General features: G+C 39.8%; 1 non-coding gene across 1 annotated transcript; it reads left to right on the top strand.

Annotated features, from left to right (window-relative positions):
- Positions 1–15,917: 15,917 nt before the first annotated feature.
- On the top strand, positions 15,918–16,024 carry LOC127116085 (small nucleolar RNA R71). Its single transcript, XR_007801070.1, has one exon. It is a non-coding gene; the product is annotated as a small nucleolar RNA R71 (small nucleolar RNA).
- The last annotated feature ends 8,812 nt before the right edge of the window (positions 16,025–24,836 follow it).

Raw genomic sequence — 24,836 nt, 5'->3', positions numbered from 1 at the left:
ATCAAGTAGACACACACTCTTGCTTAAGAGCTTTAGAGTGACACATTACAACCACAAATCCGTCCAATTCAATCATCAAAAGATGACTTAAATGGCTTACAAGTCTCACGACTAAACAGACACAAACCCTAGCTCTCTCTATATTTCACTCAGTATTGGTTGTGTTTTAAAACAGGTTTTCTAAGTCCCTTTTTATAGAAGCTTTCAGCTGGGCTTGGACATCTTGAAAACCCTAAATCTATTTTCCAATTAAATCTTTTTATAATAGCTGGTCAGATCTCCTTGGAAAATAAGTAAATCAGGTTGTAATCAATGATTGAATGCGCCTGCAAATCAGATCTTCAATCATACATAGATTTCCATTAATTGTGCAATCACAAAACACCAGACATTCACACTGAATGTTCTATGTACAGGATGTCATGTTATCGGGTCTGACATCCTAGAAAAATCCTACATAATTCCATAATTCCTTTTATAACTTCCAGCAGGTACAACCATATCAAATGCCATGACCTTGTGTATGACATCTTGAAACAATCCTGCATGAACATGTCTTTCATTTAAACTCCAGCAGGTACACAAATATCAGATGCCATGACCTTGTGTATAACATTCTGAAACAATCCTACATGATCATGTTCTTGAACTCCAGCAGGTACATAGGATATCTCATGTTAAGACATCACACATAACATCTTGTGAACACTCTTTGTTTTACCAAAATTGTTGCCAACACTTAGAATCAACAAACTCCCCCTTTGGCAAATTTTGGCTAAAACATATATCTATCCTTTTTGTTCACAAGAGAAACTATCAGCAGTTAAACAACAATTTAAACAGCAGCAGAAGCAACACAATTACTAGCTATAGTTACTAGTAATACACACATGCAGAAGGGTACTTCTCCTCCCCCTAAATCTGTGCAACAAAACAGAATTACTAGTTATGGATGCAACTAGTAAGACACACAAAAGCACAAGGGTACTACTTCTCCCCCTAAATCTGTGCATTCAACTCCATGAAAATAACAGCACCTGTAACCACAACACCTGTAACAATCAGAATGTCATTCTGACATCTGCTTCAACATCAAAACATGTGCACCACCTCCAATAATAGCTGTCCAGCCACATACATCTCCTCACAGCTCCAGCTCCACATCAACACTTCTCCCCCTTTTTAGTCAAAATTGACCAAAGGTGACCAATTAGACAAAATAAATTTCAATTAGCCTAGCAGAGAATGTTAGCACAAATGTCATAACATATAACATGTTAAAACATAATTGTTCAGGAGATACAAACCATCATCATACACAACTGTGATAGCTGAGATAATGAACAAATCCAAGGAACTCATTAAGAGCCCAAAATATTACAAACAGGCATCAATGAGGACTGCCACAAAATACACCATTAAACAGAAAACAAAAAAAACTTCAGCTTCCAAGACATCAGGCACACAGTCTTCACAACACACCTCAGACAATCTTCAGTCTTCAACATAAAAGGGGGAACCATCAATCAGAGGAAGAAGTATCACCTTCACCTTCATAGCCTTCAGAGCTTTCAGAGCTACCACTGGATATAGCTTTTGACCTCTCTCTTGAGGTATTGGCATCTGAATTTTCACCAGCCTTCTCCATTTCTTCCTTTTCTAGGATCCTAATAAGAACTTCCAGAGATTCTTTTCTTGCCTTGGCTACCCTTATACCATTATCCAGTTCCTTGCAGGTATCTTTTAGTTGATCAATTAAGCTTCCTTGAGATGCAGGCTCCCTTCTGGAAGATGTCATGACAACATCATTGACATGACTTCCCTCAAACAGCTTATAATGAATGGATAGTGGGGGCTTTCTTCTGCTTGGAATGTCATTTGTATTGAGTATGTCTGGTTGTTGACTCAAGATAATACCACAAATAATGGATGGGAAGGCAATGGGCAGCTTCACAGCATTTGTGGAGGCATGTCTTATAATTTGGTCAAACATAAACTTTCCAAGGTCATAGTTAATCCTGGTTCCAATTGCATGAATGATTCTTCCAAGACCAATGGAGATGGTAGAGATATGATTAGTAGGCACCCAGTTGGCTGAACCAATCTTGTGTAAGATGGCATATTTGACAGTGAGCTTGCCAGCTGATAAGTGATTCCTACTTGGCCATTCCTTAACTTGGCCAACTGTAATAATCCTACAGACCTCATTGTCTGTAGTCTCTAGATCCACTCCTCCATCAGTTCCTCTTCCTAGGAACTTGTTGATAATGTTTGGTGAGAATTTCACACATTTACCCCTTACAAACACCTTGCAGAACTCCCTGCTGCTTCTTTCATAAATATCCTCAGGGATATTCACAATAAACTCTTTTACCAACCCCTCATAACATTGGGGTAGAGAAAGCACAGTCTTCATTAGTCCAACATTTTTGATCAAATCAATTACTTCCTTTACCTCTACAACCTCTTTTCCAAGCTCTCTTTCAACAGCTACCCTCCTCTGGATGACAAATTTCCATTTTGCAGCACCATCTTCTAAATGGAAGGATATATTGTCTAGGTGCACAACAACAGTTTTGCCAGGAGACTTCTTAACAGCCTGCCTTTTTGCAGGGGAGATGTCTGGGACATCGTCTTCGACATCCTCATCAGAGTCAGAACTGTCTCTTTCTTTCCTTTTCCTAACCTCAACTTTACTCCAAGATTTGGAGGGTCCTGCACCAACAACCTTCTTCACTCTTCTTGCTGTTCTCATTTTAGGCACACTTTTTCCTTTTCTAGTCCTCAGATTCTCAGCTACACTTGGTTTTACAAGATGGACCAAAGTGTCATCCTCTTCTTCAGAGCTTTCTTCCTCTAGGTTAATAATATTCTCCTGAGACGTATTTGCTGGTTTCTTGCTAGGTAGGGTTTTTCCTAGAGAACACAGCCCCTCAGCAGCCACTTCCTTTTCTGATCTAGATGAGTCATCATCTTTCCCAGCTTGGGGTTCCTCCTCATGAGAGGGGTCCCTTCTGGACAGAGGGGTAGAAACACCTTTGACTGAATGCCCTTCACTTAGTATCCTAGTAACTAGGTTCCTAATGGCACGATCAACATAATGCATGTCCTTTGGAAGAGGAGATTTATCAGGGATATTACCTTGTTTACTTCCAGCCATGGAAGAGGGACCTGGGGCGTCACCGGGTATCACACACAGAGGAGTGACGTCCAACACGTCTTCATATAGAAACTCCATGGAGGGAGTCTTTGCATGATGAGAGGGTTTTGACCCAGATGATGAAGGATGTTGAGACATGTTGTTGAACTTTTGAGAGAAATTTCTTTGCCCTAGTAGAGGTCCTCTGAGAAGTTTGATGGAGATGGAAAGAGTTGTGTTCAGGTAGCGTGTGCAGATGACATAGATATTATTTCCAATACAAGGTAATGATTCATCATTAATGTGGCTCTTTCTTTTAATTGGGCGGACAATATTTTTATTACCTTTTCCACTCCATATTACTTGCCATAATTTCTCAAGAATCCAAATCCCTAATTTCCCTCTTACATATTCAAGTTGAATATCATCCAAATCCCCTGCAGCCTTGTCAGCTAGTTGCATTTCATGCTTTAGAACTATGAATTTGTTTTCCACATATTTTCTAATTGAGTGATGACAGCAAATAATGTACTTGGTCCAACTGTGTTGAATATGATTTTTGGATAGAGTTGCAACATACAGGTTGTCATAATACAATGTCATGACATCGTGTGTGACATTGTATGCAATTATCAGTAGTTTCATCCAACCTAGTTGAGAACAGTTGCTTTCATATGATATACTTTCATCATCAACATCATTTTTATCTTTCAAATGTGTAGTAGCAGGAGTCCTTTCACTCTTCATCTCAATCTTCTCCACATTGTTCTTGGTACTTTTGCTTTGAGATAGACACATAGTCCCTTGCGGTCCAATTCCAACAAAGCTCTTTCCAATTTCAGACTGCATATGATTAGTCACATGTCCACCCATTTGATCTAACTTCTCAGTTGTTTGGGCCATCATGACCTTTTCTCCTTTGAAAGTGAGTTTAAGTCTGAGCTTCTATTGTGACATCCTTGTCTGACATTTCCCACAGACTTGTCCTCTAGTAGCTATACTCATCTTCATCCCTTCCTTTTTGACATAGGCATATTTTGAGGAGTAATCAATTTGAGAGCTCCACATGTAACAGTTGTCTTTGGTCCTGATTCCTTTCATAATTACTTCATTGTCTTTGTTAGAGATTAGACATTCAGTTTTGGTGAAGTTAACATTCAGACCTTGGTCACATAGTTGACTGATGCTTATTAGATTTGCAGTCAAGCCCTTAACCAATAGGATATTGTCAAGTTTAGGAACTCCAGGATAGTCAAGTTTGCATATCCCTTTTATTTCACCCTCTGCTCCATCACCAAAGGTTACATGGCTTATGGCATGAGGATGAAGATCAGTTATCAAGTCCATGTTTCCAGTCATGTGTCTAGAACATCCATTATCAAAATACCACTCTTCTTTGGCTAAGATTCTGAGGGGAATGTGAGCTATTAGACTTGTAACATTAGTCTTAGGAACCCATAGCTTCTTGTTGATAGGCCTATGCTGCTTGGGTCTGGGTTGATAGTGAGTCTGATGGTGAACAAGGCTAGGATAACCATACAGCTTATAGCAGAAGGGCTTCAGGTGACCAAGTTTCCCACAGTAAAGGCATCTCCATCTTTGGTGTTTCCCTTTCTGATGTTGTGACAAATGATGTGACATCTCACGTTTACTTTTACTAAGGCTGCTGATGCGTTGTTAAACTTGGTGTTCGCAAGTGTACGAACGCGTCAGAGTAATATAAAAGATTATCAAACCACAGAGACCAAGTGTCAATCTATCGTTATCTGTTGTTATGGTGTTTATCAAAGGCAGTCAAAATAGGTGTTTTTGTAGTGTGCAATGAAAAGTAAAGTATTGAAAATAGAATATAATTTATAAAGACAGGGTCGAATGTAATTCACGTAATCAGTTGATAATCCAAGTACTTGCTAATAGAACTACTTATGGGCAATGTTTCCTACTTTAAAAAGAACTAATTTAACAGGAACTGTCGCTTTCGCGTATTCAGAACCGAGTTGTACTCCCTAATCAAACCCTCTTATTGTCACTTATAAAAAGGCGCGCATTGCATTAGAGTAGTAAACCTATTTTTAAGAAATAGAGTATCTTAACTAAGTTGAAAAGTATTATAACCTGGATTTCTTAACCAAAAGAGGTTCTTACGAACCAGACTCTAAACTTATAAACGCGTCCGAAAATAGTTTTAAAATCTCTTTTCTCCTTGATGTTAAAAATTCCTAATGAACTAGACAAAGCGCTTTCGCTGTTTTTGAAATAGTTAAAAAACAATTAAGTTTATAAAGACGTTGGACGGCTTTCGATCTTACCCAACGGAATTGAAGTGCGGGAAAACTTAAGTTGAAAGTTAAAATAGCCCTTAAGTGTTTCTACGAACAATTGTACGGATTATCGGTTTAATTACGATCCTTACATTCTAACCTTTTAGATTTAGTTAGACATGGTAAAGTAAAAGTGCATTAAAATAAATAAAAGTAGTGCGAGTGCGGAAAGTAAATAAAAGTAGTGCGAGTGTGGAAAGTAAATAATTTAAAGTGAGTGCGAGAAATAAATAAATTAAAAGCGAGTGCGGGAAATAAATAAAGTAAAAGCGAGTGCGGGAAATATTTAAAGTAAAAGCGAGTGCGGGAAATAAATAAAGTAAAGGCGAGTAATGAAAACCTGCTCCAATCGGAGGGCTGAGTAAATTGCAATGTGGAAAAGAAAATGGCGGCATGATTAACTTCCTTCCAAAGTGCTCCAAACTCGATTACAGACTCTATCACAGACTTGATGACACAATTGTGGTAACACTCCAATGCGAAGCGACTACCACTATAAAATACTGAATATATGCCTAAGTGAAACAAATTTGCTTCTGAGTTTGCCTCTGTTCTAAGTTTGGATGGTTGTAAAACTGAATTCGCGTTTCTATTTATAGGAAAATAAAAAAGGTGGAATTGACTTGGATGCCCTTCAACTTGAAAATAGAGGAAACCGTTTCCTTCTTGTGGCGCCCGCCACAAGGCTACGGCGCCCGCCACAAGCACAAAGTGGGGCGCCTTAGTGGATGAAGTGGGGAAACATGGGAGTTGAGGAAGTTGGACTTGGACACATCATGGCTTGGTCTGTGGCGCCCGCCATGGGGTAAGCCGTAAGCACAAAATGCTGAATTTTAGGGTTTTTAGCCCTTTTTCACTCCTTTTCTCGATCGGGGCTCCGATTAAAGTAAAAACCTGAAAACAAAGGAAAACACAGTAATAACACAACAAAATGACAATAAAATAACTAGAATGCATGTGAAATCGGAGTCAAAAATACGTAAATTTTAGTGTGATCAAACTCTCCCACACTTAAACCTTTGCTTGTCCTCAAGCAAAACATTGAAGAGCTCATAAAAGAAAATTTGTGTAAACGAGTGCTTCAGGTAAAAAATTCTAAGTTCAAGTCGGGATGCAGTGATAGGTACTAACTGAGTGAACTAAGCGTATCATGATGACACTAATCCGCAAATACGGACATAAACTTCATTCCTATATTAACTAACCCATATTATCCCACAATACCTAGGCCTGTCTCTTCATCTCTTTTTGTGTCCTTTTCATTCAGGCGCAATCACATTAAGCCCGTTATCCGTACATGCTTCATAGTAGAGTGGCCTGTTAGTGATTATGATCTGAGCATGGGTTTCCTGGCACATAAATATGTGTAAACCCTTTTATTGGAACCAACTGTAGTTGTGGGGGATCGGATCGTAATCCGCCCTACCGAGTTCAGTGCCAGATACCTCTGAACCAACCAACAGTGGGTGAGTTTCTTTCTTTTTCTTTTTCTTTTTCTAGCAATTGTTTTTTACAATCCTTTGGTTTAAATGACTTTGTGAGGGTCACCTATACCGGAGTTGCCTTTTTGCTTTCTTTTATTTTTTTGTTTTTCTGGATCATTCACTTATTTGCATCGGTCCCCTACGTAGAGGATGCGTAGGCCGGAGCTGATTGCTGAGATAAACTACTAAGGACTTATACGGAAATGATGATTAAGGCCATGGTGTATGGGGTTTCGGGAATGATTCCTATATTTACGAAGTCTATGGTGCTAAAATAATACTGATGTTTCGCAAAGTTCTCCCAAATCATCGCATCCTTACTCAAAACATATTTTAAAAACCTGAAAACTTTCGGAATAACACTATTTTCTTTTGCAAAAATTTTTTGGTGGGGCTAAAGGTATGGGGAGGTAGGATTGTACTAAGGATCTACTATATTTGGTGACTCGTCAGACTCATGCATTATACTAAAAAGACAAAATAAACAACTAAAAGGGAAATTAAACAATCTAAAAATAGCAAATAAAAACGATAAAGAAAAAACGAGAAAAACAATAAAGAAAAGACGATAGAGTCTCCTCCCACACTTAAATCGAACATTGTCCCCAATGTTTCGAAATAAGATAAGGAAGAGTTACCTGGCAACCTATTGCTGACCACTAGTGCCCTCGCCATCCTGAGGTGGACGACGGGATCGGGTACAACGATGGTCTCTCTGATCCATCCGCGCCTGCAGGGCATCCTGAGCGGTCCTCACCTCTCGAAGGTGACCTAGAATGGTGCCCTGAGTGTTTTCTATGAGAGCATAGTGTTGTTGGTGGTAGTGTTGCTGACGGGCTTGCGTATTTGTAATCACTTGCATGGACTGTAGAATAGTGTCGTAGGACCTGTCTGTCCTCCGCTGCGACTCTTGCATAAAGCTCATGTTGTCCGCCATTTGTTGCTGGATGGTAGAGAGTAGGTCATCGCGCCTCTACTCTCTAGCCATGTGGTCTCGCCACATCTCCTCTGTAATATAGAAGCCAGGAGTGGTACCTGCAGAAGAAGAAGATGGTGCAGTGTGTGGTGGTGGAGGATGATGGGGGGACACTTGTGGTACGGGAGATCTCTCTCTCCGATCATATTCATCATCAGTGTCTGGTCGCGCCTCATCAGGAATGTCAGGAGGAAGAGGACCCAAAACAGGTGGAGCATCTAAATCGTAGGTCCAATTCCTCTCGTCACATATATCGGTACGTCTAGTGCAAGGTAGAATAACAGATGGGATGGCTACACCATGAACCATAAGTGTATAACCTCCTTCTCTCCTTTAGCGACACAATTTCATGTCTCTCAGAAATTTTAAGTTAATTGTGCGAGGAGGTAAGGGGTTTAGGGTAGCCATCTCATTGTTCAGGTTAAGTGCCCGAGCAATAGACGTAATCAATCCACCAAAAGAAATCGGTCCCGCCTTATTCAGAGTTAAAATCATATGGGCGAGCATAAATGGAACCGAATTAATTCTCCTATTTGTGAGGCTTCCTTGCAAATATAGAAGCTCTTTAGCGTTAACCTTATTTGGATTCTCCCGGCCAAAAATAGTGCATGCCAACAGATATCTAAAAACTCTGATGGCCGGGTTATGGATAGTTGAGGAAAGAACTCCTTCAAAAGAGTTTATGGAAACGTTTGATAAACGCTCCCAGAAGGAAAATACCTCAACAGACCATTCAGAATCCAAAGGGGCCTCACAAATAGCACCTTCCCCATGAGGGATCCCTAACAGGCTGGCTAGTTCATCGGTACTGAATTGGTACTCAACAACAAACATTCTAAATTTGACAGTACCGACTGTGCTAGCAGTGTTAGGGCTGACAATATAAATTAAGGAACTTAAAAACTCGATTGTCAACCGCTCATAGGTGGGTTATTTGATGGTAAAGAAATTATGCAAACCTAAGATGTCTAATAAATGAAAAACGCTATGGTAGATACCTAAAGTATAGAGTCAATCTTCATCAACATACCTTGTCGGGAAGGTTTCCCGATTTTGCAACCGTTCAATGATTTTTCTTTGTCTCTCCCCCGGTTTCCCTCCTCGAAGAATGAATCCGTTGAACTCCATTTGAATGCTCTTGAAATGTGGATGAAGCAGATGAAGTGGTTGGTGAAAAGGTTGGATTTTTACAAAATCCGGCGGATGAAATCGAAAATGGAAAGTGGATTTGTGATTTGTGTGGTATGATGGTTAGGAAAGTATGAGCTTTTTATGGGTTCAAGGGCTTTTTTCCAAGGTGAAAAAATGGGTTTTGGAGGTTGTAAGTTGCAAAAATGGTGAAGAAAAGTGGTCTGCCCCGACCATTTACAGACGCTGTGGCGGGCGCCACAGGTCCTATGGCGGGTGCCACAAGGCAAAATCTGGCTGGGCCAGATTTTGGTCCTTTGGTTTGGGCTTCGCTTGTCTTTTGGCTTTGAGGGGTCTGGATAGCATTTGTCTTGTGATTCTCCTAGTTTCTTCGACTTGCATAAATTGTATAAAAATAAAAGCGAAAATAAAAAGTGAAACTGAAACAAAAACAAAAATAGAAATTAAATATAAATAAATAAATAATTAAAATGCAAAATAAAATATAAAAAATATATATATAAAAATAGAAATGCTAATGTATAGTAGTAGTTTATATAATATCCAAATGCGATAAAAAAATTGAGTAATGCAAATACGATAAATATATGAAAGAAAACTAAAGTGAAATGAAATGGTGAGATCAGGTATCAGGGGAGTCGTCTGCCTGAGTGGATCCACGGAGCACGGCTATCTCCTGCCTGAGCTCTGCGATCTCCTGATATAGACAGTCGGCTTCAGTAGCATGGGTGAGATCAGACACTCCAATCTGTAAAGTTAGGTCCGCCACTTCCTGTCTAAGCGCTGCAATCTCTCTACAGCACTCAGCAATCTGGGTGCGTATGTCGGGTGTCTGCAATGAATGATTATTAGAGAGAACAGTGATTCTAGGAGATGGTGGTGCAGGTGTGTATTCAGCAACTGGGGGCGATCTCGGCTCCTCAACGGTCTCTCCCTGGCCCTCTAGAGCATAACTCCAATTCGCTGGATCATGCACACTGGTCATCATAGGGTCTGGCAATGTGAAGTAATGGATGGCCTCACTGTCGACTAGCAATCGGAACTGACATGGGTGGAAAGAGGCTCTCCTCATCAATCCTCTGGTCAAACAGAAATCGATGTCCATGGTATTGTGTCCACAGTAGATCCGAAGATGTGACAGCTTGCGAGACAGACCCAAAGCGACAACAATCTGTGTGATGATTCCACCAACATGGATGACTCCTTCGGTGGATCTAGAGATACCGCTGAGATTATTCAATAAAAAGTTCCCACATGCTACTGGGCGAGACTGGGATGTGCAAAATAGTAGGAAGATCTCCTATTCACTTAGTAGAGTCTCTGCATCCTGTCTTCCCAAGAAGGAATGTGCTAATATCATCTGAAAATATCTGAAGGCTGTGTTATGTATGACATAAGATAACTGTGTAGATGGATCCTGGCTTCCGCCACCTGATATATCACTCCAAAACTTCTCCACCTCCTTACCCAGAAAATATCCCAAAGGTGTCTCCGGGATAGCATTAGGAGTGGTCTGGAAACCCAATAAGTCACCGAACTCTTTATGGCTGAAGGAGTACTCAACTCCAAAAAGTCTGAAAGCAGCATACTCATCTGGTCCAGAATATGGGTCGTAGTCGAATGAACTCAGGAACTCCAAAGTCAGGTTCCTATATGTGTTATTCAAGTCATCAGCAAATTCGTCCCAGTGGAGCTAGTGGCTAAGGAATCTGATACTAGGCTCGATACCCAGTGCCTCCATACAATGCTGATCAGGGTAACGTGTGGGTGCCATAGGGCGCTGGTATAAAGCAATGTAGCGCTCCCTCTGAGCATTGTCTCTATAAGCAACATGCTTGTCATCAAAACCCTACATCTTGTAAAAGTTAGGAAAGTGATCCTGAAAATACAAACCATTCAAACTTTAGTCTCAATGCAAAATAAGATAAAATAAAATAAAGATAAAAATAAATGTAAATAAATGCAAAAAAAAAAGTAAAATGAAAAGAAAAACCATGGGTTGCCTCCCACGCAGCGCTTGTTTAACGTCATTAGCTTGACGGTTAGAACTTATACACCTGTAATAGTATGAATCAGTGGATCAATCAGGGTGTGGCTTGAGTAGTATGCTGGAATGTCTCCTCCTTCATAGAGCTTCAGTCTTTGTCCATTTACAATGAATGGACTACATGTATCGTTCTTGATTTCTACGGCTCCGGATCTCAGAATCTTGGGTACTTCGAAGGGCCAGTCCATCTTGAACGTAGCTTTCCAAGGAAAAGTCGTAACCTAGTGTTGAAAAGGAGAACAGAATCGCCTACATTGAAGTTTTTCTTTACTATTCTTTTGTCATGATAGGCTTTTGTCCTCTCTTTATATATTTTTGCATTTTCGTAGGCAGATTGCCTAAGTTCTTCTAATTTATGAATGTCCAGGATACGCTTTTCTCCAGCGGCTAAGTAGTCTAAATTCAAAGTTTTAATGACCCAATAGGCCTTATGCTCTAACTCGAATGGTAAGTGACAAGATTTTCCATAAACTAGTTGGTAAGGAGTAGTTCCTATAGGGGTTTTGAAAGCGGTTCTATAGGCCCATAATGCTTCTTGAAGCTTCTGAGACCAGTCTCTCCTAGAAATAGAAACAGTTTTCTCTAAGATTTGTTTTATCTCCCTATTAGATACTTCTACTTGGCCACTAGTTTGTGGGTGGTATGGTGTTGCTACTCTATGCCTAACTCCATATTTTCTTAAAAGTTTGTCAAATATTCTCGATATAAAGTGTGATCCTCCATCGCTTATGACCAAACGTGGTGTTCCAAATCTAGGGAATATATAGTTTTCAAATAGTTTGATTACTACCCTAGTGTCGTTTGTGGGTGCGGCTATAGCTTCAATCCACTTAGACACATAGTCTACAGCTACTAAGATATACCTGTTCCCTAAGGATGGTGGGAAAGGTCCCATGAAATCTATACCCCATACGTCAAAAAGTTCTACTTCCTCAATGTTTCTTAGAGGCATCTCATCACGTCTTGAAATGTTTCCAGTGCGTTGGCATCTATCACATTTGACAATGAAAGCATAGACATCACGCCACATGGTAGGCCAGAATAGGCCAGCTTGAAGAATCTTGGCATATGTCTTAGAGGTGCTCGCATGTCCACCATAAGGTGCAGAATGACAATGCTCGATAATATTATTTACCTCTTCTTCTGGAACGCAATGGCGAAAAATGCCATCTTTACCCCTTTTGAAAAGGAGCGGTTCGTCCCAGTAGAAGTTTCTCACATCGTGGAAGAGTTTCTTCTTGCGGTGGTAGTCAAGATCAGGGGGTACTATATCAGCAGCTAGGTAATTAACGAAATCTGCATACCATGGTACGTTAATTATTGCTAAGGAATTTTGGGAGTGCTCATAAAGGTCTAGGTTATTATCTTCAATGGTTTCTACTCTAGCGATCAGTCTATCATAGGCAAAATCATCGTTTATGGGTACTAGTTCAGGTTTTAGATGTTCTAGCCTAGAAAGGTGATCGGCTACTACATTTTCAGTGCCTTTTTTTTATCTCTTATGTCTAAATCAAACTCTTGTAGTAATAGAATCCATCGGAGTAACCTGGGCTTGGCATCTTTTTTACTTAATAGGTAACGAATGACAGCATGATCGGTGTAAACAATAGTTTTTGCTCCTACTAGATAAGATCTAAATTTGTCTATAGCGAAAACTACAACGAGTAATTCTTTTTCAGTTGTTGCGTATTTAAGTTGGGCAGCATCTAGGGTTCTACTGGCATAATAAATGGCATGTAATTTTTTATCTTTCCTTTGTCCTAGAACGACTCCAACTGCATAATCACTAGCATCGCACATTATCTCAAAAGGTTCCGACCAATCGGGAGGTTTCATAATAGGTGCAGAGATTAATGCTTGCTTTAAGAGATTAAATGCGTCATTACATTTTTCGTCGAAAATGAATTCAGCATCTTTCATTAAAAGTCCGGTTAACGGTTTAGTTATTTTGGAGAAGTCCTTAATAAAACGCCGGTAGAATCCAGCGTGTCCAAGAAAGCTTCGGACTTCTCTGATTGTTTTTGGTGGTTTTAGGTTTTCTATAACTTCTATTTTAGCTTTATCTACCTCTATACCTTTTTCGGAAACTATATGTCCTAAAACTATTCCTTCGGTCACAATGAAATGACATTTTTCCCAATTTAGCACGAGGTTTACCTCCACGCATCTCTCCAGGATTTTCTCAAGGTTAGCAAGGCAATTGTGGAAATCGAATCCGCAAACCGAGAAATCGTCCATAAACACTTCCATGATACCATCAAGGTAATCTGCGAAGATTGACATCATGCAGCGTTGGAAAGTAGCTGGGGCGTTACAGAGGCCGAAAGGCATTCGTCTGTAGGCAAAGGTTCCATAGGGGCATGTAAAAGTAGTTTTTTCTTGATCTTCGGGGTGAATAGGTATTTGGAAGAATCCAGAGTACCCATCTAAATAACAGAAGTAAGAGTGTCTGGCTAGACGCTCCAACATCTGGTCTATAAATGGTAAAGGGAAATGATCCTTCCTAGTTGCTTTATTTAATTTTCTATAATCTATACACATCCGCCATCCTCCTTCTAAATGTTTTGCTACATGTTCGCCTTTATCGTTTTGCACGACTGTGATGCCTCCCTTTTTAGGTACTACATGCACAGGGCTCACCCACTTACTATCCGAGATCTGATAGATTATACCTGCCTCAAGTAACTTAAAAACTTCCTTCTTAACAACATCACTCATTATAGGGTTTATTCTTCTCTGATGCTCCCTAGAGGGTTTTGAATCTTCTTCGAGCGAAATCCGATGCATGCATACGGATGGGCTTATACCTTTCAGGTCAGAGATATTATATCCTAAGGCTGAGGGATATCTTCGTAAAACGTCTAAAAGTTGGTTCGTTTCCTCTTGGCTCAAGGTAGCACTGACTATAACTGGACGGTTCATCTTTTCATCGAGGAACTCATATCTCAGGTTCTTAGGCAGTTCCTTAAGTTCTAAGGTTGGTTTCTCAGGGCATGGCATAGGATCTGGGGTAAGGGATAAACATTCGTAAAGGTTATCATCGATGTAAGGTTCTTTAAAGTCATCATCTTCCTTTATGGGGGTTGATGGTAACTTGATAATTTCTTTTTGTTCTAATTCTCTAACACATTCATCAATGATATCTAAGGCATAACACGAATCTCCCATCACAGGTGCCATAAGAAATTTCGAAAGTATAAATTCTATTTTCTCGTCACCTACCTCAAATGTCAACTTTCCTTTCTTGACATCTATTATGGCTCCTGCAGTCGATAAGAATGGTCTACCTAGAAGAATTGGTATATCATTGTCCTCTTTGATGTCCATGACGACAAAATCAGTAGGGATAAATAGTTGACCTATCCTAACAGGGACATCTTCTAAAATGCCTATCGGATATTTGACAGATCTATCGGCTAACTGAAGTGACATCTTAGTGGGTTGTAATTCTCCTAAGTTTAACCTCTCACAAACTGCTAGAGGCATTAAGCTCATACTAGCTCCTAAGTCTAGAAAAGCTTTATCGATGACATGATTACCCAAAAGGAAAGGAATGGAGAAATTTCCAGGATCTTTATCTTTCTTTGCTAATTTGTCCTCGGAAATAGCATTACATTCCAAAGGCTTCGGATCGTCAAGTCTACGTTTGTTGGTAAGGATGTCTTTCAGAAACTTTGCATAAGAAGGTATTTGGGTGATGGCTTCTGTGAAAGGGATTTCTACATGAAGTTTTTCTATAACTTTAATAAATTTTTGGTACTGTTTATTGATATGGGTTTGTTTGAGTCTTTGCGGATATGGTATAGGTGGTTTATATGGCGGGGGCGGTACGCAAATTTTATCTTTAGGTTCTTCTCCTTTCTCTCGACCATCCTGGTTTTCAGATTCTTCTGGTTCCTTTACTTTGTCTGAGGGTTTGGTACATTCCTTAGAAGTTTCGGGTTCACTCAGTCTTGGGTTTGGTGGCTCATCATAAGCGTTCCCACTTCTTAGGGTAATGGCATTGGCTTGTCCTCTCGGATTTTGTTGAGGTTGTCCAGGGAATTGTCCTCCAGGTGCAGTCTGAGGGGCTTCGTTTAAAGCTACCTGAGAGATCTGTGTTTCAAGCATCTTGGTATGAGTAACTATTTGGTCAACCTTGGTTCCTAACTGAGTAATCAATTCGTTAACATGAATGTTTTGGTTCATGAACTCCTTGTTTTGTTGGGTTTGAGCGGTGATAAAATTTTCCATAATTTTCTCAAGGCTCGGCTTTGGTGGTACAAGTTGCATAGGTTGATTTGATCTAGGTGCTTGATAACTAGGTCTCGGAGGTGTATTATTTTGAATTGGGTTATTGTTTCTATAGGAGAAGTTAGGGTGATTCCTCCATCCAGGGTTATAGGTATTCGAATATGGGTTCCCTTGGGTGTAGTTCACTTGCTCGGAGTGGGTTTCGTTCAATAGACTGTATTCAGCGGATTGGTGTCCTTGGGTTCCACATATCTCACAATTCGACGAAACTGCGGCTACAGTATTCGGGCTCGTGTACATATGCTCGACTTTGAGAGCTAATGCGTCCATTTTAGCTTGCATCATGTCTATAGAGCTTAGTTCATGCACTCCTCCTTGGGCTTCCTTCTTCTCTATTGTCGCTTGTTCGACTCCCCATGATTGATGGTTTTGAGCCATGTCTTCGATGAGGGCACTAGCTTCAGGGTAAGGTTTGTTCATCAGAGCACCGCCTGCGGCAGCGTCGATGGTCATCTTTGTGTTATAATGAAGTCCATTATAGAAGGTTTGAATGATTAACCAATTTTCTAAACCATGATGTGGGCATGCTCGTAATAACTCTTTATATCTCTCCCAAGCTTCGAACAATGATTCTCCTTGGTTTTGGGTAAATCTAGTTATATGGTTTCGAAGAACGGCGGTCTTACTCGGGGGAAAATATTTAGCAAGAAAAACTCTTCTAAGGTTATTCCAAGTCGTAATGGAATTGGGTGGAAGGGAATCTAACCATGATAGGGCTTTATCTCTGAGGGAAAAAGGGAATAATCTTAAACGTATTGCCCCAGGAGAAGCTCCATTGGTTTTAAAAGTATCTGCTAATTGAAGAAATATTTTTAAATGTTGGTTAGGGTTCTCGGTAGCGAGACCCGCGAATTGTCTCTATTGCACTAATTGCAACAAGGATGGTTTAAGTTCAAAATTATTGGTTGGGATGATTGGGTTTACTATACTAGAACTAGTTTCTTCGTTAGATGGTTATGAGAAATCTTTAAGAGGTCTTTGGTTTTGATCTTCGGCCATAGCTCTCTTAATTCTATGAAAGAATAAACGTGCGCGAGCGTAACGTTCAGGTTCCGCCAGGGGATTTACTAAACTTAAACTTCCGGTACTGCGAGTTCTTCGCATTGACCGGCGGGAAATAACCTAAGTCTAAACGATATAACAACAGGAAAATGAAATTTGACGAAATTGGTCCCCGGCAACGGCGCCAAAAACTTGATGCGTTGTTAAACTTGGTGTTCGCAAGTGTACGAACGCGTCAGAGTAATATAAAAGATTATCGAACCACAGAGACCAAGTGTCAATCTATCGTTATTTGTTGTTATGGTGTTTATCAAAGGCAGTCAAAATAGGTGTTTTTGTAGTGTGCAATGAAAAGTAAAGTATTGAAAATAGAATATAATTTATAAAGACAGGGTCGAATGTAATTCACGTAATCAGTTGATAATCCAAGTACTTGCTAATAGAACTACTTATGGGCAATGTTTCCTACTTTGAAAAGAACTAATTTAACAGGAACTGTCGCTTTCGCGTATTCAGAACCGAGTTGTACTCCCTAATCAAACCCTCTTATTGTCACTTATAAAAAGCCGCGCATTGCGTTAGAGTAGTAAACCTATTTTTAAGAAATATAGTATCTTAACTAAGTTGAAAAGTATTATAACCTGGATTTCTTAACCAAAAGAGGTTCTTACGAACCATACTCTAAACTTATAAACGCGTCCGAAAATAGTTTTAAAATCTCTTTTCTCCTTGATGTTAAAAACTCCTAATGAACTAGACAAAGCGCTTTCGCTGTTTTTGAAATAGTTAAAAAAGAATTAAGTTTATAAAGACGTTGGATGGCTTTCGATCTTACCCAACGAAATTGAAGTGCGGGAAAATGTTTGGAGGGAACCAATTAGCTCATCAACTCTCATGTTGGAGATGTCTTGGGATTCTTCTATGGCTGTTACTTTCATAGCAAATCTCTTAGGGAGTGACCTGAGTATTTTCCTTACCAGCTTTTCATCTGTCATCTTCTCTCCCAGGGCTCCTGAGGCATTAGCAATTTCAAGGATACTCATGTGAAATTCATGAATGTTTTCATCTTCTTTCATCCTTAAATTTTAAAACTTAGAGGTGAGCAGCTGGAGTCTAGACATCTTTACCCTAGAGGTGCCTTCATGTGTGGTCTTGAGAATGTCCCAAGCATCTTTGGCCACTCCACAGTTGTTTACCAACCTGAAAATATTCTTGTCTACCCCATTGAATATTGCATTCAATGCTTTAGAATTTCCAAGGGCTAGATCATCCTCCTCCTTGGACCATTGTTCTTCAGGCTTCTTGTCAGTTGTGGCTGCTCCTTCCTTAGTAATTACTGGATGAACCCATCTTGTTAACACAACCTTCCAAGCCTTATTATCCAGAGATCTTAAGAAGGCTACCATTCGAGGTTTCCAATAGTCATAGTTAGATCCATCCAAAATTGGTGGCCTGTGAACAGATCCTCCATCTCTCTCCATTGTACCAGAAAGTATTTGTAAGGGCAAATTGTCATACAACATACAGTCATAGGTTTCGATGATGACAAATGACCACCATGGATGAATCGACATTGTCGATTCCACTTCTACAAAACAAATGCAACATATCCTTTTCTATGCTCATCTAAAACTGCTATATTTCATACAACATATGTGGATAAAATGTGATCATGACAAAATGCATGAAAATCACAAAAATATGAATTTTTGCAAATTTGCAGAGTTTGAGTCGACCACAAGGGTCAGCGCATGAACCACGGGTCAGCGCATAACATAGACCAGTTGGTGACTGGTCAACGCATGGTGCCTTGAGTCGACCACAGGTCGGCGCATGAGTTAGTGCAGTTGGTCATGGGTCGGCGCATGGAAGACTTGAGTCGACCACAGGGTCAGCGCATGAAACTTTCATTTTCCCACGGGTCAGCGCACGCCAACCTATGGTCGACGCATACTGAAGCATTCTTCAGTTTGTCCAAAATTGCAGGCCATGCATCGACGCATAGACCTGCTATGGTCGACCGCTCGTGCGCAAATTCAGTTTTTGAAGACTTTCCATTCTGTTTAAAAAGCTGTTATTTTTGGTTGGTAAGTTGGTTACTATATATAGTAGTTAGTTACTTGTATCAACCAACATTTGTCAAATTGATTTCAAGTGTTAAAGGAAACAAGAAAAAGTGAAATAGGTGTCCAAGATTCATCATCTTCATCTTCAACATCTCACAACACATCAACTACACACAACCATTTTTGAAGTGCTTTGTGATTGGTTAAAGTTGATAAGGTTCGAAGCCTAGATTGGGGAATCCGGTTCGGGTTGAAGCTTGTGACAGGTTTTTTCTTGAATAAAACCTTTAGGGTTTTGTCCTCAAAGACTGGTTTATTTTTGGGTGTTTTTGGACGAATTGCTTCATCAATTTTCAGCTGAGCGAAGGTGATTGAGAAGAGGAAGTCTTCATCAGTCTAGTAGCGGATTCAGTGATAGTGAAGGGAAGAATTCGGGTTCGATTTGTTGTGGTTGAGATCAGCCGGGCCGAGGGTTTGAAGAATTGAGGGTTATTCAACAAAGGGACTGGAATCGGAGGTCTATCAACAACAATCGAAGGGCTTGATTCATCTTGAATCAAGGAACAAGGAGTGGAAGCAACATTCAACATCTTGAGAGTTCTGTTGTATATTTGCTTTGCAATCCTTGTATAAACGGTTAAATTCAACAGGTGATATCTATTAAATCATCTCAATTCTAGTTTTTAGAATTGAGGGCAGACGTACCCCGAAGCGAGGACGACGGGGGAACTGCCTCATCAAATCCTTGCCTTCTTTAATTTTCTGCATAATTGTTTTCAGCTTAAAAATTAAGTGATTTTAGTATAAGCACTTTTGTCAAACCTTGATATTAATTGAGTAAGAGATTAAAACTCTATTTTTGAATCCAAAGTACAATAGGATATTGTACTAGATTAATTGGAATCACTTACTCAACATAAATATCACTTGGAGTGTTTCTACACACCAAGTGTTTGATAATTTGCCTAAACCAAAATTATCTTAATTGTGTATCTAGTTTAATTTGATCTTTGAATCATTGGAACTAGGAATCCTAGTAAGTGAAACAAATCATTGATTGTGTGACTAGTGTAGTGATTCTTATTCCACATTGTCACTAATCCATAGGCTTAACGCATATCCGGTTTTTCAATAACAGTTCGTTCTAGACTATATTTTCCTCGGCCGCTTCCGCACTTAAAACAATTTTTCAAAACCAATTTTTAATTGGTAGCGCCGACTTAGTTTTTTAATTGGGATCTATTCAACCCCCCCTTCTAGATCCGTGCCATAGTCTAACAAGTGGTATCAGGAGCTCCGGTTCACTCCGTGCTTCAAAATATAACTTTGATAGAAAATGGCTAACGAACCTAAAGGGGCTTATAATAGAGCTCTCGTTTTCAATGGTGAAAATTATAGTTATTGGAAAGACTGTATGCGGGTGCACATAAATTTCATAGATAGAAAAATATGGAACGTTATTCTCAATGGTCCAATTGAAATAACCATGACCAATGAGAATAATGAATTGGTGCCTAAGCCCGAAGCACAATGGACCGATGATGATGAAAAGAAATACAATTATGATTGGAAAGCCAAAAATATCCTAATCTCCTCATTAGGTGTAGATGAATACTATCGTGTATCCCATTGTCCTACTGCTAAGGCCATGTGGGATTCACTACAAATTGCCCATGAGGGGACGAACGATGTTAAGTTGGCAAGAATCAACACACTAACACAAGAGTTTGATCTCTTTTTCATGGAGCAAGGGGAAACCATTGCTGACATGCAAAAGAGATTTACTCATCTTATCAATCGATTGCATTCATTAGGTAGGCCTATTTCCAATGATGTTGCTACTAATAAGATCTTGAGATGTCTTAACAGGGAATGTCAGCCCAAAGTGACCGCCATCAAAGAAGCAAATGATCTTACCTTATTAGACTTGACAACATTATTTGGCAAACTACAAGAGCACGAACAAGTACTCTTGAGCCTAGAACAACACGAAAAGAAAGAAAAGAAGGACAAAGCAAAGGTGAGTGAAAAGAAATCAATAGCTCTAAAGACTTCCTCCTCAAAGTCTCAAGCAAAAGAGCAAAGTGATTATTCCTCGAGCGACGAAGAAGAAGAGGACAAGAGCGAAGATATGGGGTTGTTCGTTAAACATTACAATCGTTACGTGAGAAAGAACGGCATCCAACATTCCGAGAAGAACTTGGTAAACTTCCGGAAACAATCTAGGTACTCTAAAAATGATGACTCAAAAGGTAAAATGACTAGAGGGTCGTGCTATACGTGTGGAAAGCCCAGTCATTACAAACCGGACTGTCAGATGAACAAGAAGACAAAGGAAAAGGAATCATACAAATCACACAAGAAATCATCAAAGCCAAGGAGAGCATACATAGCTTGGGAAAGTGATAGCGACTCCTCCGATGATGAAAGTTCTAGTGATGAAGATGAAAATGCAAACCTATGTCTCTCTGCTCATCAAAAGAACAAAAAGAAACAGGTACGACATGTTAAATATGAAAAATCCTCTAGTATGTCTCATCATGAATTACAAACTGCATTTGATACTTTACACTGTGAAGCTAAAGAGGCCTTTAAAAGGCTTGCCTCAAACAACATTTTTTTTACTCATTTAGAACAAAAAATTCGAGAATCCGAAAGGAAACTTGAGGCACTTAAGGCTTCTATAGTAGAAAGCACAAAAGCATGTTGTGAGGACCTTAGAAGTAGAATGATGAACTTTGGGTGTGATACTTGTTACATTTGGCAAGGTGAAGTAAGAAACCTAAAGGCCAAACTTGACAAGGCTCTTGAGCCCAAGATTACCTTTGCTATCGATAAATCAAACTTTCAAAAAAGTATGGTTAATCCATATAAAAAATATAAATATGTTATAAAGGATGAATATAGAAAAGGCAATCAAAATGTAAATTTCACTTGTCTTTATTGTTGCAAGAAAGGCCACTCCATTGCTAAATGCAGATTTAGGAGATTTTTAGTTCCTAAAAGCATTTATCAATGGCTGCCCAAATGCAACCATTTCGTTCCTCACCATTCAGGACCCAATAAGTCATTGGGTACCTTCTCGTGTTAATTTCATTTCCATAGGTACAATGCCTCGAGACTACCGAGAGAAGATGGGTTCTCGACAGTGGATGCTCAAGGCACATGTCAGGAGACATATCACTCTTCATTGACTTCGTGGCTAAGAAGAAAGGATATGTAACCTATGGTGACAACAACCGTGGAGCAATACTTGGTAAAGGTAGTGTAGGTAATCCTTCTTCCACTACTATTTCTGATGTATTGCTTGTCGAAGGTCTTAAACACAATCTACTTAACATCAGTCAATTATGTGACAAAGGATACAATGTATCGTTTTCAAAAGATTGTTGCAAAATTGTACATAATGATGATAAGAAGAGTATGTTTAATGGCCTGCGTGTGAATAATGTCTATATGTTAGACTTGAATGAAGTATCGTTAACAAGTGACAAATGCCTTGTAACAATGATTGAAGATTCATGGTTATGGCATAGGCGTTTAGCACATGTTAACTTTGACTTACTAAATAAAGTAGTCTCAAAAGATCTAGTCCTAGGTCTCCCCAAAATAAAGTTCACCAAGGATCACCTGTGTGATGCTTGTCAAAAAGGGAAGCAAACGAGGATCTCATTTAAATCCAAAAATATCGTTTCAACAACGAGACCTCTCGAACTTCTCCATATGGACTTATTTGGGCCGTCTAGGATTAAAAGCCTAGGAGGAAACTATTACGGTTTCGTAATAGTGGACGATTTTTCTAGATTTTGTTGGACTATCTTTTTAGTAAGCAAGAACGATACGTTTGCCGCCTTTGAAAGATTTGCTAAGCTTTCCCAAAATAAATTAAATACAAACGTTGTTGCAATTAGAAGCGACCATGGGGGTGAGTTCGAAAACCATTTATTTGAAGAATATTGCGGTAACCGTGGTATCGATCATAACTTCTCCGCTCCACGTACTCCTCAACAAAATGGGGTTGTGGAGCGTAAAAATCGAATTTTGGAAGAATTGGGAAGAACAATGATTAACGAAAGTGGTTTACCGAAATATTTTTGGGCCGACGCCATTAGTACGACTTGTTATGTTTTGAATAGGGTGCTCATTCGCCCCATTCTAAATAAAACACCGTATGAGCTTTTAAAAGGACGAAAGCCAAATGTTTCTCACTTACATGTTTTCGGCTGCAAATGTTTTGTATTAAATAATGGAAAGGAAAACTTGGGCAAATTCGATTCCAAGGCCGACGAAGGTATCTTCCTCGGATACTCTCAATCTAGTAAAGCATATAGAATATATAATAAATGATTACTTGCTGTGGAAGAGTCTGTACATGTCACTTTTGATGAATCCTATCCGAGAAACGTCGGAAAGGGTAGTGTTGTTCATGGTGCAGGTACATCTACAGAAGACATACTCAAAGGTGGCGAGCCGGGGATTGATCAACCCGACAAAGTCAAAGTTGAGGAGGATAAAGATGTACACCATGAGGAAACCGAGGTAGCTCATCCGCCTTCAAACGATGATCTCCCTCAAGCTTGGAAGTCTCCCAAAGACCATCCAATCGACAACATTCTCGGAGATATCTCAAAGGGTGTTACAACTCGATCGAAGCTAAGTAATTTCTGTTATCACTTCGCTTTCGTTTCGCAAATGGAACCTAAAAACCCTAAAGAAGCCCTACTCAATGAACACTGGTTTTTGTCAATGCAGGAGGAACTAAATCAGTTCACTAGAAATGAGGTTTGGGACCTTGTCCCTCCTCCGCGAGATCATCGAGTAATCGGCACCCGATGGGTGTTTAGGAACAAGTTGGACGAAAACGGGGTAATAACCCGTAACAAGGCGCGTTTAGTCGCGCAAGGGTATAACCAAGAGGAAGGCATCGACTATGAGGAAACTTATGCGCCGGTTGCCCGACTCGAGGCTATACGCCTTCTCCTGGCCTTCGCTTGTGCGAAAGACTTTAAACTATTCCAAATGGATGTTAAGAGTGCGTTCCTTAACGGTCACATAAATGAAGAGGTCTACGTTGCACAACCTCCGGGTTTTGAATCTCATGAGTATCCTGATCATGTTTATAAACTAAAAAGGGCTTTATATGGTCTCAAACAAGCTCCTAGAGCTTGGTATGAGCGACTAAGCAAATTTTTACTCGATCAAGGTTACTCAAGAGGAAAGGTTGACACAACTCTCTTCATTAAACGTCAAGGAAAGCACTTGATATTAGTACAAATTTATGTAGACGATATTATATTTGGGTATACTAACATGAATCTTGTGAGAGAGTTCTCGGATCTTATGCAGGGTGAATTCGAGATGAGTATGATGGGGGAGCTCACGTACTTTCTCGGTCTGCAAATTAAACAACTCAAAGAAGGAACATTCGTGAGTCAAACAAAGTACTGTTTGGACCTTATCAAGAGATTTGACATGGCAAAAGCCAAGGCCATTGACACCCCCATGCCAACATGTACGAACTTGGATAAAGATGAAAACGGTAAGGACGTAAAGGTAAAACGGTATAGAGGTATGATTGGATCACTTCTCTATCTCACTACTTCTCGTCCCGACATTATGTTTAGCGTGTGCATGTGCGCAAGATATCAATCATGTCCCAAGGAATCCCATCTAAAAGCTGTCAAATGAATACTTCGATACCTATCCGGTACTCCGAAGTAAGGGCTATGGTATTCCAAAGGTAATGATTGCTCATTGGTAGGTTTCTCTGATTCCGATTTTGTCGGCTGCAAATCGGATAGGAAAAGCACCAGTGGTACTTGTCACCTATTTTCAAATTCTTTGGTCAGTTGGCATAGCAAGAAACAAGTTTCAGTTGCTTTGTTAACCGCCAAAGCGGAATACGTTGCCGCCGGTAGTTGTTGTGCACAAATCCTATGGGTTAAGCAACAACTATTGGATTTTAATCTCAAACTCGAACGTATTCCCATTTTCTGTGACAATACAAGTGCCATTAATCTTACCAAAAATCCTGTACTGCACTCTCGCACCAAACATATCGAAATTCGACACCATTTTCTTCGGGACCATGTAGAGAAAGGCGATGTTGTATTCCAACATGTTGACACTAAAAACCAACTTGCGGACATTTTCACAAAGCCGCTAGCGACTGAGTCTTTCTTTCATATTCGCCGAGAACTTGGTATTCTCGATATTTCGGAACGGGCATTATAAATTGCTGGTTTTATCTTATTTCATCTAAGACTATAATCTTGTACTTCTAACAAGTTGATGTTGTTGCAAGCACAAGTTTATTGTTCATCAAGTTACTCCGGCATCGAGGTGATATTGTTCCTCTC

Source organism: Lathyrus oleraceus, chromosome 1 (genome assembly GCF_024323335.1).
Source record: "Lathyrus oleraceus cultivar Zhongwan6 chromosome 1, CAAS_Psat_ZW6_1.0, whole genome shotgun sequence".
Classification (NCBI taxonomy): Eukaryota; Viridiplantae; Streptophyta; class Magnoliopsida; order Fabales; family Fabaceae; genus Lathyrus; species Lathyrus oleraceus.
Note: the sequence above shows the minus strand (reverse complement) of the source record. Positions and strands in the feature narration are given on the sequence as shown.